At 43.1% G+C, this 17,116-nt stretch overlaps 1 protein-coding gene across 3 annotated transcripts in view; it reads left to right on the forward strand.

The window, feature by feature from the left end:
- Positions 1 to 17,116, forward strand: part of HRH1 (histamine receptor H1) — a 94,667-nt gene that overhangs the window by 5,170 nt on the left and 72,381 nt on the right. For 2 of the 3 annotated variants that reach the window (XM_030571043.1, XM_030571045.1), the window contains one exon: positions 4,275 to 4,390. The exons of the other annotated variant lie outside the window; for it this stretch is intronic. The gene's annotated coding sequence lies outside the window, so the exon portion shown is untranslated. The remainder of the gene's footprint in view (positions 1 to 4,274; positions 4,391 to 17,116) is intronic. 3 annotated transcript variants of the gene reach the window in all.

The following is a 17,116-nucleotide window of genomic DNA, read 5'->3' on the forward strand; positions in this document are numbered from 1 at the left end:
GGTCCCAGCACGGAAGGCTGTAAATGTAGTCACTGTTCACAAGTATTATCAGCTTGCTTGGACGAATAATTGTCAGACCATGGCTGGTTTGTGAGGTATTCATAAACTATTTATTATAACTGTGTGCTATTCATTATTCACAATTACTGGTGTGTGATTGGTCACATGATATTATTTTTGCTCTTTTGATTGGTAAGTGAAGCAATAACTAAGAAGGAGAACAAAGAGCAAACACCACACTTTTTTGGTAAAACTTTGAGAAGCTTTCTGGGTACTCACATATAATTCCAAGATCATCTCTACATGTTCCACATAATGAATACTATGACCCACTGAATTCAATGAGTTATTTATCTGTATATAAATATGAATTTTTCATTATTTGTAGAGATCTAATTGGTCCCAAACAATCCTGTAAAATTATTACATCATATTCATTATTTCATTAATCAAAACGTAGCGGCTATACTCACTATCTCAGTAAACATGCTGATTAAAGATGGGTCAGAAATGGTTTTCCCATCCCATGAGAGCTTTTGAGATTTCACAAAAAAATTCCCATCCTGAATCCAGATGAAAGAAAAGTGAAATGTTGGAAGTTTTCATGAAAAAATAATACCTCACCTCCCCGCCCCCAAAATACTAATTGGATTGGGTCAATCAAAACCTTTTGTTTTGATCATTTTGAAAGGTTTCACTTTAATTTCAACTTTTTTTTAGCCTTTTTTTTCTTTCAAAACAAAAAGTCATTTTGAACCCAAAACCAAAACTTTTCATTTTGAAAATGTCAAAACAGGCCATTTTGATAATTTCTAAACTTTTTCTTTCACAATTTTTCAAATTGGGAGTTAGTAAAATTGAACCTGTCTCATGAATAGTATCAGTTTTGAGAAAATTTGGAATGAGCTCTACTGTTAATGCTTCTAAAGCACATTGATTCTAATAAAAAAATTCTCATTCATTATAGAAGGCCCCAACTTTCTTATGACCCTAAACAACACTGTCTATGAATCTTCTTGTCTAAGAAGTTAATGGTAATCCCCATGTCTATCATTAAATAAATGTGTGTTTCAGTATTCCAAGAATTAGTTGTGCATTGTTCAGCCAGATGGATGCACATTTTTTTCTTCCTCCACCTCCACACATACCATTCAAGTGCTGAGAATGGTTTGGAATGCTCTGTTGGTCCAAAACACCTAGTTATTTTTCCTTCCATTTGTGATATGTGGAAAGACTCATTTCTTTTGTATATAGTAACTAAAGCTGGTTGGAAAATGGTTTCAATTTGTAAAATCAGCTGTGATGTTTCATGAGATTTGTAGTTCAGGTTCCTCATGCTTCCTTTCTCCATTATATACCTGGCTGCTTGATCATCTCCCACGAGGCACCACATTTTGATGTGGAGAGTCTTGGTGTGGAGAGGCAGTGCATTGTGGGAGTAACATGCCCATGATGCATCAGAGGAGATGAGGGTTGAGCTGAGGAGTCAGGCATGTAAAGGAGAATGGAGACATAAAGTAACGAAATGCCCACTCCCATGAGGCACCACAGCAGCATTTTTCAATCAAAATATTTAGGTTTACAGCCTAAAACCATAAGCTTTTTGGACGTTCGGTTTTTCAAATTTGAAATTTTGCACAGAAAGAGAACACTTTCCATGAAAAAAATGTCTTTTATCAAGGAACAAATTTTCCATCAAGAAACAGGTTTGAGGGAAAATTTTCAAACAGCCCTAACAGAAACATTTCCTTTGAAATACGCTGGCTAGCCTATTTCACAGCACTAGGTCGATCAATGCATAAGAAACTGTAATTAACATTTGAAAGAGCTTTGGATTATTCTGTATATTGGATGTGACAAGCCTGGAAGCCCTTGTTCTCATTGCAGACCCCATGGTACTTTTCTCAAGAGTAGGATTGTTTAGAATAGAGGTCCAACATCTTGGCAATATTTTAGTATGATGCTGGCTCCAAAACGGTCCATTTTTTATACACGCACTCACTCACAGTTTATTTTATTTTATATTTGTATATAATATCAGTTTCAACTGGACATTACCAATTACTAAACCCATTACTAAACAAATGTCAATTACCAATTAGAACTCTAATTACAAATAACTACTTAAAATACCACCTGAGCAAGCTGAGTACCAATTAACCAAAAGCCGCAATAAGTAATTAGAATAGTAGTTGCCAATTAGAATACCAAGTATCACTTAAAATGCCAATTTAAAAACCAATTACCAATTCACAATTTATAATACATAGTAAAAAATAAAATATAATGTAAATTAAATAAGATAAAAAGGCAATAAAATATAATATCAAAGTGGAAATGTTTTGACTCTATTATGTCATATCAGAATGTCCTGCCACGATATATAATATGGCATCACATAGTATAATAGTCAAAACATTTTGACTTTTATAATGAATAGTCTCATAGACTTTAAGGCCAGAAAGGACCATTAGATCATCTAGTCTGACCTCCTGTATATCACAAACCATTACATTTCTCCTAGATACCCTTACACAGACTGAAGTGTTGTGAACCATAGGCAGAAAACACAAGAGACTGAAGTACCACCAATGCCCAAGGCCCCTGCAAAGACAGAAAATAGATTTGGTGTGATGTGACGCTGTGATTCTAGCAGGTGATCCAAGCCCCATGCTACACAGGAAGGCAAAAAAACAAATACTCCAAGATCCCTACCAATCTGATATGCAGGGAAAGCTCCTTTCCGACCCCAAATCTGGGGATCAATTTGACCCTGAGCATGTGAGCAAGACACACCAGCCAGGCATCTAGAATGAAGATTCTTAGTACAGTACCACCTCAGGGCACTATTACCAGGGGTGGCTCTAGCTTTTTTGCCACCTCAAACACAGCAGGCAGGCTGCCTTCGGCGGCATGCCTGCAGGAGGTCCCCAGTCCTGTGGATTCAGCGGCTTGCCTGTGGGAGGTCCGCCGGTCCCGCAGCTTCGGCGTACCCAATGCCAAATTGCCACCGAATCCACAGGACCAGTGGACCTCCCGCAGGCAAGCCACTGAAGGCTGCCTGACTGCCGCCCTCGCAGGGACCAGCAGGGCACCCCCCCGCGGCTTGTCGCCCCAGGCACATGCTTGGAGTGTTGGTGCCTGGAGCCGCTGCTGACTGTTACACCCTGTGAATGGCCTATCCTCAGCTGCGGCCAATCTCTGATACTTTAGAAGAAAGGGGAGACGGGGAGGAGAGAGAATACATCTAGGTGATTGTGCATCAGGGAGGAAAAAATATTTTCTGATTCCTGCATGCGACTGATTGAAGCCGTAAAGGAGATTTGATTACAGTCACTGTCATAATGCAGAGCTGCAAATGTTATGAGTATGGTCTATGGAGAATGCAGGCAATCGATTCTGTTCTACCCATCACCAATGATGGAAGGGGATGATCAGCGAGATTCATAAATTTGCAGACTCACAGATTCTAAGGCCAGAAGGAACCACCGCAACCACCCAGCCCGATGCTGGATTAAAGCATATTTTTTAGAAAGCTCCCTTATCTGGTTTTAATGGTGATAGTGAATATACAACCTCTCCTGGAAATTTGTTCCAATGTTTCATTGCCATCACTACTAGGCAATTGCATTTATTTCAAGGTTGAATTTGTCTAACTTCAGTTTCCAGCTGTTGGATCTTGTTATGCCTTTATCAACGAGGTTGAAAAATCCCCCACTATCCTATCTTTTCCATATGTAAGTATCTATACACAGGGATCAGATCACCTCTCAGCCTTTTCTTGGATAAGGTGATAAGTTGAGCTCTCTAAGTCTTACATCATAAAACTTGTTTTCCAGCCGCTGGATCACTGGTGTGGCCATTCTTTGCCCTCTCTCCAGTATTCCCCCATCCTTCCTGAAGTTTGTGGACAGCAGAACTGGATACAATATTCTAGTAGTGGTCGTACCCGTGCTATGTAAAGAGACAAAATTACCTTCGCTACTTCTACTTAATATTCCCCTTTTCATACAATCAAGGATTGCATTAGTCCTTTTTGCCACAACACTGCACCAAGAGCTCATATTGAGGACTTATTAGCTTTAATTAATTAATTAAATTATATTCTTATATACTCAAGTTGTTAAAGTGAAAATGAAACTACTTTGACCTTATTAAAATGAAAATATTTTGATAAGGTTGAATCAAAATGTTTCTATTTTTCTAGTTTTGCAATACATTTCAAATTTTCTATTTTTTTTTATTTATTATTATTCCAATTCAAAATCTTTCAGGTTCTGACCAACTCTACACTGGAGGTGGGTTCGATTCAGTGGCAGGTAACATGATTCCAGAATATTGTTTGGTAAGGCACTGTGGAATACCTCAGGATGAAAGTTATAACATAAATGTAAGTTGTTACTAATACTTGATCATATTTTCCCCATAACATCGATAGTCATGAGCTAGTGATCCACATTTTTTACATTTTAGTTTGATATCATATATTCTTTGCCTGCCTTTCCACAGGCTTGTTGAGAGCTTTAATTCATTAATGTTTATGAAATACTTGGAAAACTACATACTAAAGGCTATACTGTTCTAATGAGACCTGCTAATGATGATGGAGGATTCCAATTATCACACTTTAGGAACAATGATAGGTAAAAGCGTCAGGACTGTATACAGGTCATAAAAGAGACAAATTTAAATCAAGGAGGAAAGTCAATTATTGTTCCATTACCTGAACAATAGTATTAACCTGAATATACTGCTAGAAGAACTGCAGCCATAAGGTTAAAAAATGAAAAGTTGTCTACTAAAGTAGGTAGGTTTACAGACAAGGTCTATATTTTTCATTTAAATTCTTTAGGTTCAGAACATCTGCAGTATATTTTACATCGGCACAATACAAAACAAATGTTCCTTCTCCAATGGATCAGTTGATTTTTGAAATCTGTTTAGGGTTAATGCTTAATGTTAATGTAAATGTTTGGCATAACTGATATGCCAGACCTAGAAAAGTGCACAATATAATATTTTAATGATAACATTTTGAAAATCATAACATTGGGGAAATGCTGCATGCTCTGTGTTAGTAAATTTACCAAACTCCTCCTGCACACCAGCTGCAGGAATAGCCCAAACCTCACATTCAGCTATAATCAGACTCATTAAAGCCAAGAGTCTCAAAGAGCTATGGCTTTACTGCACAAAAGGTGGGGTTTTTACATCAAGATAGCGGACTCAATGTAAAATTTTAGAGGACATAAACCCGGAGTAGATTTACACCTCAATATAGCTAGTACTTAGAACCCCCATCCAGGGTTTATGTCAGCTAACTACACTGAAGTAAAAATTACCTGTGCCTTGTCTGCACTCTGATTTACATTGAGGGTATGACTCATAGGGATAAAAAACCTGTGTCTGGTTCGGGTCAGCTCAGATGGCTTGGGCTCTGAGGCTGAAAAATTGCCGTGTAGACATTTGGGCTTGGGCTGGCGTCCCAGCTGTGGGACTCCCCACCCTCGCAGTGTCCCAGAGCTCAGACTCAAGCCCCAGCCCAAACAGCTACACAGAAATTTTTAGCCCCACACTCAAGTCAGCTAACCTGAGCCAGCAACAGCCATGCCACAGGACTTTTATCCCCATGGAGATGAACCCTGAGAGAGCCTTCTTAAGTTAGCTATCTCCATGTAAAAACACACTTTCTTTTTGCAGGGAAGGTAGATCCTCAGCTTTCTACTCCTGAATTATTACTCCACATAATTTAACACTGGAAGCAAATACGTATGGGCCAAATTCTCTGCTGCTTTAACTCCAGTAAAGTTACCCATCCACAGAGAATTTGGCCCGATAAATCAAAGGGAAAACATTATTGTAATATCCTTTGTTTTACTGACATTCTTATAAATATAGAAAAACAATGAGGAGTCTGGTGGCACCTTAAAGACTAACAGATTTATTTGGGCATAAGCTTTCATGGATAAAAAACCCACTTCTTCAGATATATAGAGGGAAAGTTACAGATATAGTCATAAATATATATTGGCACATGAAGAGAAGGGAGTTCTCTTACAAGTGGAGAACCAATGTTGAAGGCCAATTCAATCAGGGCGGATGTGATCCACCCCCAATAATTGATAAGGAGGTGTCAATACTAAGAAAGGGAAAATTGCTTTTGTAGTGAGCCAACCACTCCCTGTCCCTAGTCAAGCCCAGTTTGATGGTGTTAAGTTTGCAAATGAATTGTAGCTCTGCAGTTTCTCTTTGAAGTCTGTTTCTGAAGATTTTTTTGTTGAAGAATGGCTACTTTAAATCTGTTCTTGAGTGTCCAGGGAGATTGAATTGTTCTCCTGCTGGCTTTTGTATGTTACCATTCCTTATATATGATTTGTGTCCATTTATCCTTTTACATAGAGACTGTCCAGTTTGGCCAATGTACATGGCAGAAGGGCATTGCTGGCACATGATGGCATATATCACATTAGTAGATGTGCAGGTGAATGAGCCCCTGATGGTGTGGCTGGTGTGGTTGGGTCCTATGATGGTGTCGCTAGAACCCAACCCCATAGGACTGGCCCTGACTCTGAAAATCCTCCTGTATAGAACTCTCAGTGACAACAAATTATATTTAAATTCTGTAAGGATCATGCTGGTCCAATCTTTTTATTTCATTTTATCAATTCCAATGACTCCATAGAAGATTTCTATTATTTCTTCTAATCTGTGTGAAGTTAAAATACTGAGTTTTATCAATCTCTGGATTAAGGTTATTCCAGATTTTACAATTACAAAAGGTGTTTTTGAATTATGATCTCTAATTAAAATGAAACTCCCTCTGTTTGTGGATGGACTAGTTCTGACAGAAACTGTTTATGACCAGGAAGAATTCAAACTCAGATGTATTGGAAACAGGGAAGTGACTTGATAGTTAAACACATCAGGATTTCTTTCCTTTTCATGCCTTTGTTCTTTTATTTGTAATTCTCCACTGTTAACATTTGGAAATCGCTTAGGGACAGGTTTAAATCAGTGCTGACACAGCATTATTTTTCCATTGCTTGAACAAAAAGATTCATTTAAATGTATTGCTGGTAGACCTGTATTTATAACATTTAAAGAAAGACATTTTATACAGGAAAAAGGCTCTTATGATCCAGGAAAAATAACAGTGCTGGGCAAAGAAAGATTTCAAGATACTCTGTTTGTAAAGGTAGATTCAGTGTTTTGTTTTTTTAATAAAGGCTGGTGCATCCAATTATGATGGATGACAATGGCTACTCAGTTTTAGGAATGAAGCAATAGGGCAGAAAACCCTCTCATTTATAAGATAAAGTTAAAGAAATTAACTAGCCACATTGCTTATAGATTTATATATTAAACTGCAACTGACATTTCATCCATTTACATCAATTGTTCTAATATTTGGCTGTGACAGTGCTTCTCTTCTGAAGATTTCAACACTTCACATTGGTGGACAAGTACAACTACTCCATTACTCCCAATTGACAGATGGGTAACAAGCCACAGAAAGTTTGAGACCACTCAGTTCAGAGCTGGAGATACAACTTTGGTCTTCCACCTCCCATCTACTGGCTCATGCTTCCTCCTTGATGAAAACGCAATTAGACAGCCAAGTACAAAGCCTTATGCTGAGTTAGCCTACTTCAGTATACTGTACATTCCCATTAGAGATTAAAACATGTTGTCCCATCTTCAGGCTTCCAGATGAGTTTTTAAGTCACAATGATCTTCCAAGTCTCTGAACACAAATAATGAAGTAATGGGAAGTAATATAAGAGGAGCCTACAGGAGACTTCCAATAATTTTTCAGTGAGAACATGATTTAAAAGAACACTGGCAAAGAGACTGAGTCATTCTCGTAAGTGGAAAAGTTTGATAGGAGTCCAGGCAGAGGTGTGGCGAGCGCCCTCCGTACCCTCCGACCGGAGGGGGCCCTGCAAGGAAGGGGGCTCCTAAAAGTGGCAAAAAAAAAAGTAAGGTATAACTAGTTAAGTGACATTTATTGACGCTATTGCACAATCCATGTCGGTTTTACTGACAAAACCGTGAAGTCATTATGATACATCATAATGCTATTGGCTACATCAGTTGTCTGTCGGTCAGTTTCGAATTTTAGTTGGACCCATTCAAAGAATGTGTATTTGTGTTCATAATGGCGGTCGGCGGATAAATGTTATTAATTTAGTTGTTTAGTTTTTTATCGTTTCCAACGCAGAAGCGTGCTTTGTGATGTCTAAGAGAATGTATAAGAGCAGAGCTAGTAAACGAAAGGCAGCAAAAGATGCTGAGAAGGAACTTGAGAAAATTCCAAAGTTGTCAACGTATTTTGTGCGGCAATCCAAAGTACAGGTACAGGTACAGGCACATGAAACAGACAGCGCTAGCAGCGACAAATCGTATCCAGAAGTATCCAGAAGTGCTTCAAGTGAGGTCGAAGGTGAAGCCAGTTGTTCTACCAAACAAACTGTGACAGATATTCCAGCTGCTGCCGGGAAAGAAGTATCTGAATCTGAACCACTGACTGATGATCCAGGAGACTGGCTGTCTATAATATCGGACAGGCAAGTGTGTGACATTGTTGCACGTGGCCGACCGCAGCAGAATGAAAGTTACGAATTTCCATTTAACGAGGAAAGACAGAGGTTCACAAGTACTCATTTCTATCGAACCTGATATGATACTGTCCTCAGCGAACTTTTACAGAGGATTAAGAAGGCAGAGACACATGTTCAGTACCTCAGTCCACAGATCCAAAACAAGCTGATTCAACTTGTTGCCAGTAACATTCAAGAGGCCAACATAGCGCAGCTTAAAAAAGCAAAATATTATTCAGTTATTTTGGACTGTACTCCCGACGTGTCACATGAAGAACAGATGTCTGTGGTGTTAAGCTTTGTTGAATGCAACGGTGAAGATGGTGTCAATATTTGTGAAGCGTTTGTTGGTTTTCTTAATGTTCACGATACAACTGGCGAGGGCTTATTGGAAGCGTTTCTTGAAAAGGCAAACAACTTAGGAATAGACATTGCTGACATGAGAGGCCAAGCTTATGATAACGGCGCAAATATGAGAGGAAAAAATAAAGGAGTTCAAGCCCGCATGCTAGAAATAAATGACCATGCCTTGTATGTACCATGTGGAGCTCACAGTTGGAATCTTGTGATCTCAGACGCGGCAAAGTCATCGAAATATGCCATTGACTTTTTCGGTCTGATTAACAGAATATACGTTATCTTTTCTTCTTCACCTTCACGTTAGGATATACTCCAAGAACATATGCTAATATCTGTTAAAGGGTTATCGGACACTCGTTGGGAGTCGAGAATTGATGCTGTGAAGCCATTGCGTTATCACCTTGAAGAATTGTGCAATGCTTTGTCATCTTTGCGAGAATATGCACTCGAAAAGAAAGATGGCAATACAGCAACAGAAGCTGGTGCGCTTTTACACCATGTTACTATGTGGCCTTTTGTTCTGACTGTGTACACGTGGTATGATATACTATTTCACATCAATAAAACCAGGAAATTAATTCAGTCACCAGATGTGTCAATTGACGTACTGCGGGCAGAAGTCGGTGCTACAATGAAGTTTTTGGAAGACTATCGAAATACAGGATATAACTCTGTGGTCACAAATGCACGTAAAATAGCAGAGCATATGGGTATTGAGCAGGTGTTTCCAGAAACCAAGGTGTGACGTAAGAAGAGAATGTTTGATTACGAATGTGCTGATGATTCAAGTCGTCTTTCTGCCGAAGAAAAATTCAAATCGCAGTTCTTTCTTGTTCTCACTGATCAGGCCATATCTTTTGTTTCATCGCGATTTGACCAACTCGTGGAGTGGTATAAGTTGTTTGGATTTCTGTACAACGCTAACAGCTTGAAGCAGTGTCACAGAGAAAATGAACTGGAGAATCACAGCAAAAATTTTGAAAGAAAAATGGGAGACATTGATGCCAACGAACTCATAATGGAATTGAATCGTTTTATTTATGTCATCAAGAAAGAGAGAGGATTTGTCATGGCAAACAATTTTTTACCATACGTATACAAGAACAGCCTTCAGGAGATATATCCGAATCTTTGCATTTGCATCAGAATTCTTCTGACCACACCAGTTACTGTCACTGGTGCTGAAAGGAGCTTCAGCAGAATGAAACTGATCAAGAATATCCTGCGCTCAACCATGACAGATGATAGGCTTTCTGCACTTGCAGTTATCTCAGTCAAAAATAAGATTGCCAGATCTCTGGACTATGACGCATTGATTAACCAATTTGCGGAGAACAAGGCTCGAAAGAAGCGCTTTGCGTAAATACGGAATACATGTACACTGTAGGCCTATGTATACATAATATGAACCCTGTATATTGTATAAAATAAATACCGCATTCCAGTTTCTGCATTGTAAGGAGCCCCGGACATATGTTCGGAGGGGGCAACGTTCTTTGTTGCTACGGCCCTGAGTCCAGGTTTACCGTTCGTAGTTCAGAGTGTTTTGTCTAGGATCATTCAGAAACAGAAGCTACAGTTCTATTAGTACATTTGCTTTGTCTGGATATGGGAACAATGGGTCACAATAAAATATGTACTAAAGGAAGAAAGCCTTTTTTCTGGAAAAACAGGTACATATGTTTTATTGACAGATTTATTTTAGGGAGGCTAAAAATATTCTACACATGAAACCATTGTGTTACTGGCAACAGGAGGAAGAGATGAGAGATTCCTTGGAGGATTCTACTGTGGTTGTGATATCCAGGGATGTGATGTTGGTACTAGGATCAGTTATGATGCTGACCATAAGATAATATTTATGATCACTAGCAGGATATGCCATCTTAGAAGGAGTTAATTGTTTACCCCTGCAGATTCAAAGTATCAATTTCTCATTCTACCCAGAAACCGCGCCCAAAATATTTCCATCATTACTCATCACAAAATGAAGGGAATGAAAGTTAAAACTGTAGAACATGTTGCACATTTAGACAAGTGTTGCACTCTCCATCACTTCTATCTGGTAAAATTAATACTGAAGAAATATTTTGATCATCAGGTTATACTTTTGAATCTTAACTTGTTCTGCCATTAGAGCTTCAGCATCTGTCCTCGTGGCCTAGTACAAATGTATTTTGGCATCTCTCTCCTGTTTCTCTAAGTAGGAGGATCAGGATAGAAACCCTTGAAATTGTGTGGGGTAGTTGCCTCACCTAGTAGCTTGCACAGAAGGGAAAAGATGGGGAGTGTAGTGGCCAATTAACATAATCTCCTAAAGATCCAGGGACAGGACACCAGAAGGAAGCTGGCTGTGATGATAGCCCAATGGGCCTGCAAATATCCACCTGTGCTGACTTCCTCCTTGCAGATTCACAAGGATTGTATCTCAAACCAAGGCTTACACAGATGCTAAAGATATATTCTGTAGTTATTGTGACAAAGTTCCTCCTTTACCTTGGTGGGTCCTGCGCTTATTGGCGGATTTGCTCACCTCAGTGATCTTCCCCTCTGGTGGAACCCACAGTCTGGGTCAACTCCTCCTGTGTCTGATCAGGAGTTGGGAGGTTTGGGGGGAACCTGGGCCCACCCTCTACTCTGGGTTCCAGCCCAGGGCCCTGTGGATTGCAGCTGTGTATAGTGCCTCCTGTAACAGCTGCATGACAGCTACAACTCCCTGGGCTACTTCCCCATGGCCTCCTCCAAAAACCTTCTTTATCCTCACCACAGGACCTTCCTCCTGGTGTCTGATAATGCTTGATTGTCTGATAATCCTCAATCCTCCAGTAGCACCCTCTCAGTCTCAGCTCCTTGCGCCTCTTGCTCCCAGGTCCTCACACGCACTTCCTCTCCTCTGGCTCCTCCCCGCCTGACTGGAGTGAGCTTCTTTTTAAACCCAGGTGCCCTGATTAGCCTGCCTTGATTGGCTGCAGGTGTTCTAATCAATGTAGCTATTTCCACTGCCTTCTAGAAAGATCTTAATTGGCCCCAGGTGCCTTGATTAACCTGGAGCAACTGCCATTTGGTTACCATGGTACTAGGGATTTGTTTAGCCTGGGGCTAACATACTTGTTCCTCAGTACTTTACTGTAGCCATCTGGCCTTGCCCCATCACATATCCCCCCCCCTCTGCTCAACACCATAGGGTTGGGCAACTTGGGACAGTGTGCTTGTGAAAGACCATCAGCATTGCCGTGGTGGCATCCAGCCCTGTGTCGTATGGAATGGTCGGACTGGAATGGTTGGAGGGATAAGAACCACCTGGCGACCATTGCATTCTTTTCCTTATTTCTCTGCATCCACTGGACGGGTGCATGGTCCGTCACAAGAGTAAATCACCGGCCTAAAAGGTAATAACGCAGTGTCTCCATGGCCCATTTGACAGCAAGGCATTCTCTCTCGACTACTGCATATTTCTGTTCTCTTGGAAGCAGCTTTCTGCTTAGGTAGAGGATCGGGTGTTCTTATTCTCCAATCATTTGTGACAGAACCACCCCCAACCCCACCTCAGAAGCATCTGTCTGTAAAATAAATTCCTTGGTAAAGTCCGGGGCTATGACCATGCGGTCATTACAGAGGGCTATCCAAAGGTCTAAAAATGCCCCCTCTGCTGCGTCGGTCCACTTCACTATGTTTGGGCCTCGGGCCTTCACCAAGTCCATTAGAGGACTAGCCCTACTGGCGAAGTGGGGAATAAAACATTGGTAGTAGCCTACCACGCCTAGGAATGCACGCACTTGCTTCTTTCGGGTCAGCTGGGGCCAGTTTTGAATCGCCTCTAGCTTATTAGTTTGGGGCTTCACTATACCCCTTCCTACAATATATCCCAGGTACCTAGCCTCTGTTAGTCCTATGGCACATTTAGGAGGATTAGTGGTGAGGCCAGCCCGCCTTAAGGTGCGTAGTACTGCCTCAACTTTCTCCAAGTGGGTTCCCCAGTCTGGCGTATGGATGATGACATCATCTAGGTACGCAGCTGCATAACTAGAAGAGGGCGCAGGAGCTTATCCATGAGGCGCTGGAATGTGGCTGGGGCCCCATGTAACCCAAAAGGGAGGACAGTGTACTGGAATAGCCCATCTGGGGTGGAGAACACTATCCTTTCTTTAGCTTTTTTGGTCAGAGGAATCTGCCAATACCCTTTTGTCAGATCCAGTGTAGTCGAGAATCGGGCACTACCCAGTTGGTCAACCAGTTCGTCGATGCATGGTATGAGGTATGCATCAAACTGAGATACTTCATTCAGTCGGCAAAAGTCATTACAGAATCTCGTGGTACCATCAGGTTTGGGCACTAGAATGATTGGACAGCACCACTGACTGTAGGATTCTTCAATAACGCCTAATTCTAACATTTTCTTTACTTCGGCCTTGGTTTTTTCTCTTTTGGCTGATGGGATTCGGTAGGGTCTCAGTGTTACCTTGGCTCCGGGGATCATGCGGGTATGGTGATAAGTCTCAGTCGTCTGCCCCGGTTTTGTAGAGAACACATCTCGGTTGCGATTAATCATGTCGGCTGCCTCGAGTTTTTGGATTGGCGTCAAGTCGGATGATATCTTCACTTGCTCATGTAAGTTATCCTCCTGCGGAAGGGTCTCCTGGGTGACTAAGCATGCCTCTCAATCATGCCAAGGTTTTAGAAGATTGATGTGGTAAATTTGCTCCGATTTCCTGTGGCCTGGCTGCCGCACCTTATAGTTTACCTCTCCCACGGCTTCAATTACTTTATAGGGTCCCTGCCACTGGGCCAACAGCTTGCTTTCTGCTGTGGGCACCAGGACCATTACTCAATCCCCTGGTTGGAACCGTCGAAGCTTTGCTTGGTGGTTATAATGGGTCCATTGGGTCTCCTGTGCTTTCTCCAAGTGTTCCCGTACAATGGGTGTAACTCGGGCTATCCGATCCCTCATCTGTAGTACATGCTCAACTATGTTCTTTCCGGGATTTGGCTCCTCTTCCCAGGCTTCTCTGGCTATATCCAATATGCCTTGGGGGTGGCGCCCATATAGTAGTTCGAATGGAGAGAAATCTGTGGAGGCTTGTGGAACTTCCCAGATGGCGAACATGAGGTCAGGCAATAGGCTATCCCATTCTTTCCCCTCCCAGCTCACCACTTTCCTGATCATGGCCTTGAGGGTCCTAGTGAATCTTTCTACAAGACCGTCTGTTTGTGGGTGGTATACAGAGGTCCGTAGGGCTTGTACATGGAGCAATGAACAGAGATCTTTCATCAACTTGGATACGAAAGGTGTCTCTTGATCAATCAGTATCTCCTTGGGTAGCCCAACCCAGGAAAAGATCTGTACTAGCTCCTTAGCTGTTGTCTTGGAAGCTGTGTTGCGCAGGGCTACTAGAGAGGCCCAGCACAGCGCTACAAGGATTAGGGATGCCTTGAGGGAGGAATTTGAGGCTGAAAACCAACAGTAATGTTTAGTGCCTTGCACGGGAGTGAAGTGCAGTGGTTACAATGATAGGAATCTGTTTTTCCTAAAATGATTTGCAGTGCCTATTTCTTTCCTGGGCTACGGTATCTTTCACTTTCTGCAATAATAAAGACTGTTTTCAAAGCCAAGATTTCATTTATTGGAAAGGAAATGACTTTCTTGACAGACACACAACATTTTGGGAACCTAAAAGGGCGGGGGGTGGGGGTTGAACTGTACAGTCACAGGTTTGAATATGTCCTGTCTGGAGTGCTGTGCAATGACTGCTGCACTTCAGGATGAAAACACTGCATGGTGATGGGGGTTGAATGCAGAGGGTAAGAGTCGTAGTTCTCAGGGCTGGTTGGTGAATGTGCAGGTGTTGGGGGCAGCTGGTGGTGGTAAGAACCTGGATGCTGGGGAAGGGGGTTTGGAGCTGGCATTGGGGCACAAGGGAAAGAGCTTTGGGATGGGGGGGGACCAGCACGGTAGTGCTCTGCCTGCATGGCTATGAGTGACTGGATAGAGTCTGCTTGGCGCGCCAGGGTGCTTATCAGCTGTTTTGTGCTTTTCTTCTTAGCCACTGCTTTTCTCTGGCGGATCCTGCTTTCCCTTTCCCTCCAGTCCTGCAGTTTTTTCCTCCAGTCCTGCAGTTTTTTCCTTTCTCTGGCAGAGTGATCCATAAATGCTTTCAGCATGTCTTCTTTGCTTTTTCACAGCTTCTTCCTGAGGTTTTGTAGCCTCTGAGCAGTTGATGATACGGGTAGTTGAGTAGTCAAGGACACTTTTCGAAAGGCAAAAATGGCAACAGTTAACAGAGGAAGCATTGTTTATAATCTCACCCAGACAGTTATTCCCACGCAGTGAAGGAGTTTACAGTCTTCTATTTAGCATACTTTTCCCATACCAAACAGAGCGCACATAACCCACAGGAGCCACGAAATGGTGAGTAAGGGGGACTGTGCGTTGGGGAATGCAAAGTGCTGCAGGGAGCACCTACAGTGAACAGTCTCCCAACATTTTCCACAGGAGTTAAGCCTGGAAGCTTTCTCGCTGCTGTGGGTCACCTGGGAAGGGGGAATGATTGCTTCAGGGTAGTGCTGGGGTTTCTGTGCATTGGGGAAAGCAAAGTGCTGCAGGGAGCAAAGCACCTACAGTGAACAGTCTCCCAACATTTTCCACAGGAGTTAATCCTAGAAGCTATCTCGCTGCTGCGGGTCACCTGGGAAGGGGGAATGATTGCTTCAGGGCTGTGCTGAGGTTTCTGTGCTTTGGGGAAAGCAAAGTGCTGCAGGGAGCATCTACAGTGAACAGTCTCCCAACATTTTCCACTGGAGTTAATCCTGAAAGATATCTCGCTGCTGTGGGTCACCTGGGAAGAGCGGGAGGGTCTTCTACAGCAATGTGGATTCCGCCCTGGCCCCTATGCAGCTTGCCGGTGTGCAGCAATGGTCCCCCCACCCCTCGCGGCACAGTGGCGCGGACGCTTTAGCCTGACTGGGACAAGGACCACAGTGGCTCTCCCTATAAACTTGCGCAAGCGCATTGCCCATGCTCTGGCAGAAACTTTTGAAGAGATTACCGAGGCCGATTACCGAGACGTGATAGACCACATCAATGGGCTATTCCACATCTAGGCATGCATGCATGCAGCCCTAACTCTCCCTTCTCTTCCGAAACATTTCCATCCTGAAAATAAAAGCCGCTTACCAGTAACCCGCTCCTCTGCTTGTCTTTCACCAAGTACCGGCTGCTGCGACTGGCTACCTTCCTCCTGGCTTGAGAAGAGCTCCTGGCTGCATGCCTCCTGGGACTCTGGGGTGTCTCCCCTCACCCCAGTACCCTCACTCTCGGTTTCCTCCCCCCTCCCCCACCCTCCTCATCCCCCTCCTCTTCCTTCTCCTCCTCCTCTCCCCCCCCACTCTGAAGTGTCCATCGTGGTCATCGGATTGGCAGCGGGGTCACCCCCAAGTATCGTGTCCAGCTCCTTGTAAAAACGGCAGGTCGTGGAGGCAGCGCCGGAGCGGCGGTTTCCCTCGCGGGCTTTGCAATAGGCACTCCGCAGCTCCTTTACTTTAACCCTGCACAGCAGCGCGTCCCGGTCATGGCCCCTTTCCAGCATGGCCCTTGATATCTGCCCATAGGTATCGTAATTCCTACGGCTGGAGCGCAGCTGTGACTGCACAGCTTCCTCACCCCAAACACTGATGAGATCCAGCAACTCACCATTGCTCCATGCTGGGGCTCATTTGGCGTGCGGAGGCATGGTCACCTGGAAAGATTCACTGATTGCACTCCACACCTGGCTGAGCAAACAGGAAGGGGATTTTTATAATTCCCGGGGCATTTAAAGGGCGGGTCACCTGAGGCCAGGGCAGTAGAGTGCGAACTGATGAGCAGAGTGGCTGAACAGGCATTCTGGCATACCTCCAAATACCTCTGGAGGCCAATTACAGCGCTTTTGGTGGCCACACTGGCGGAGCAGCGCTGCATCACCAGCGCTACAATCGTTATACCCCAGGCAGAGCAGGAGTACAGCCAGCGCTGCAGCCAGGGAGATGCAGCGCTGTATGTGCCTTGCAAGTGTGGACGGTGAGTACGTTGCAGCGCTGTAAACCCACCACCAGCGCTGCAACTCTCCAGTGTAGCCAAGCCCATAAACATGATGAGCTGGAAACCGGTTTCCTGTAAGTTA

The sequence above is a fragment of the Gopherus evgoodei genome, chromosome 7, assembly GCF_007399415.2.
Source record: "Gopherus evgoodei ecotype Sinaloan lineage chromosome 7, rGopEvg1_v1.p, whole genome shotgun sequence".
Taxonomy (NCBI): domain Eukaryota; kingdom Metazoa; phylum Chordata; order Testudines; family Testudinidae; genus Gopherus; species Gopherus evgoodei.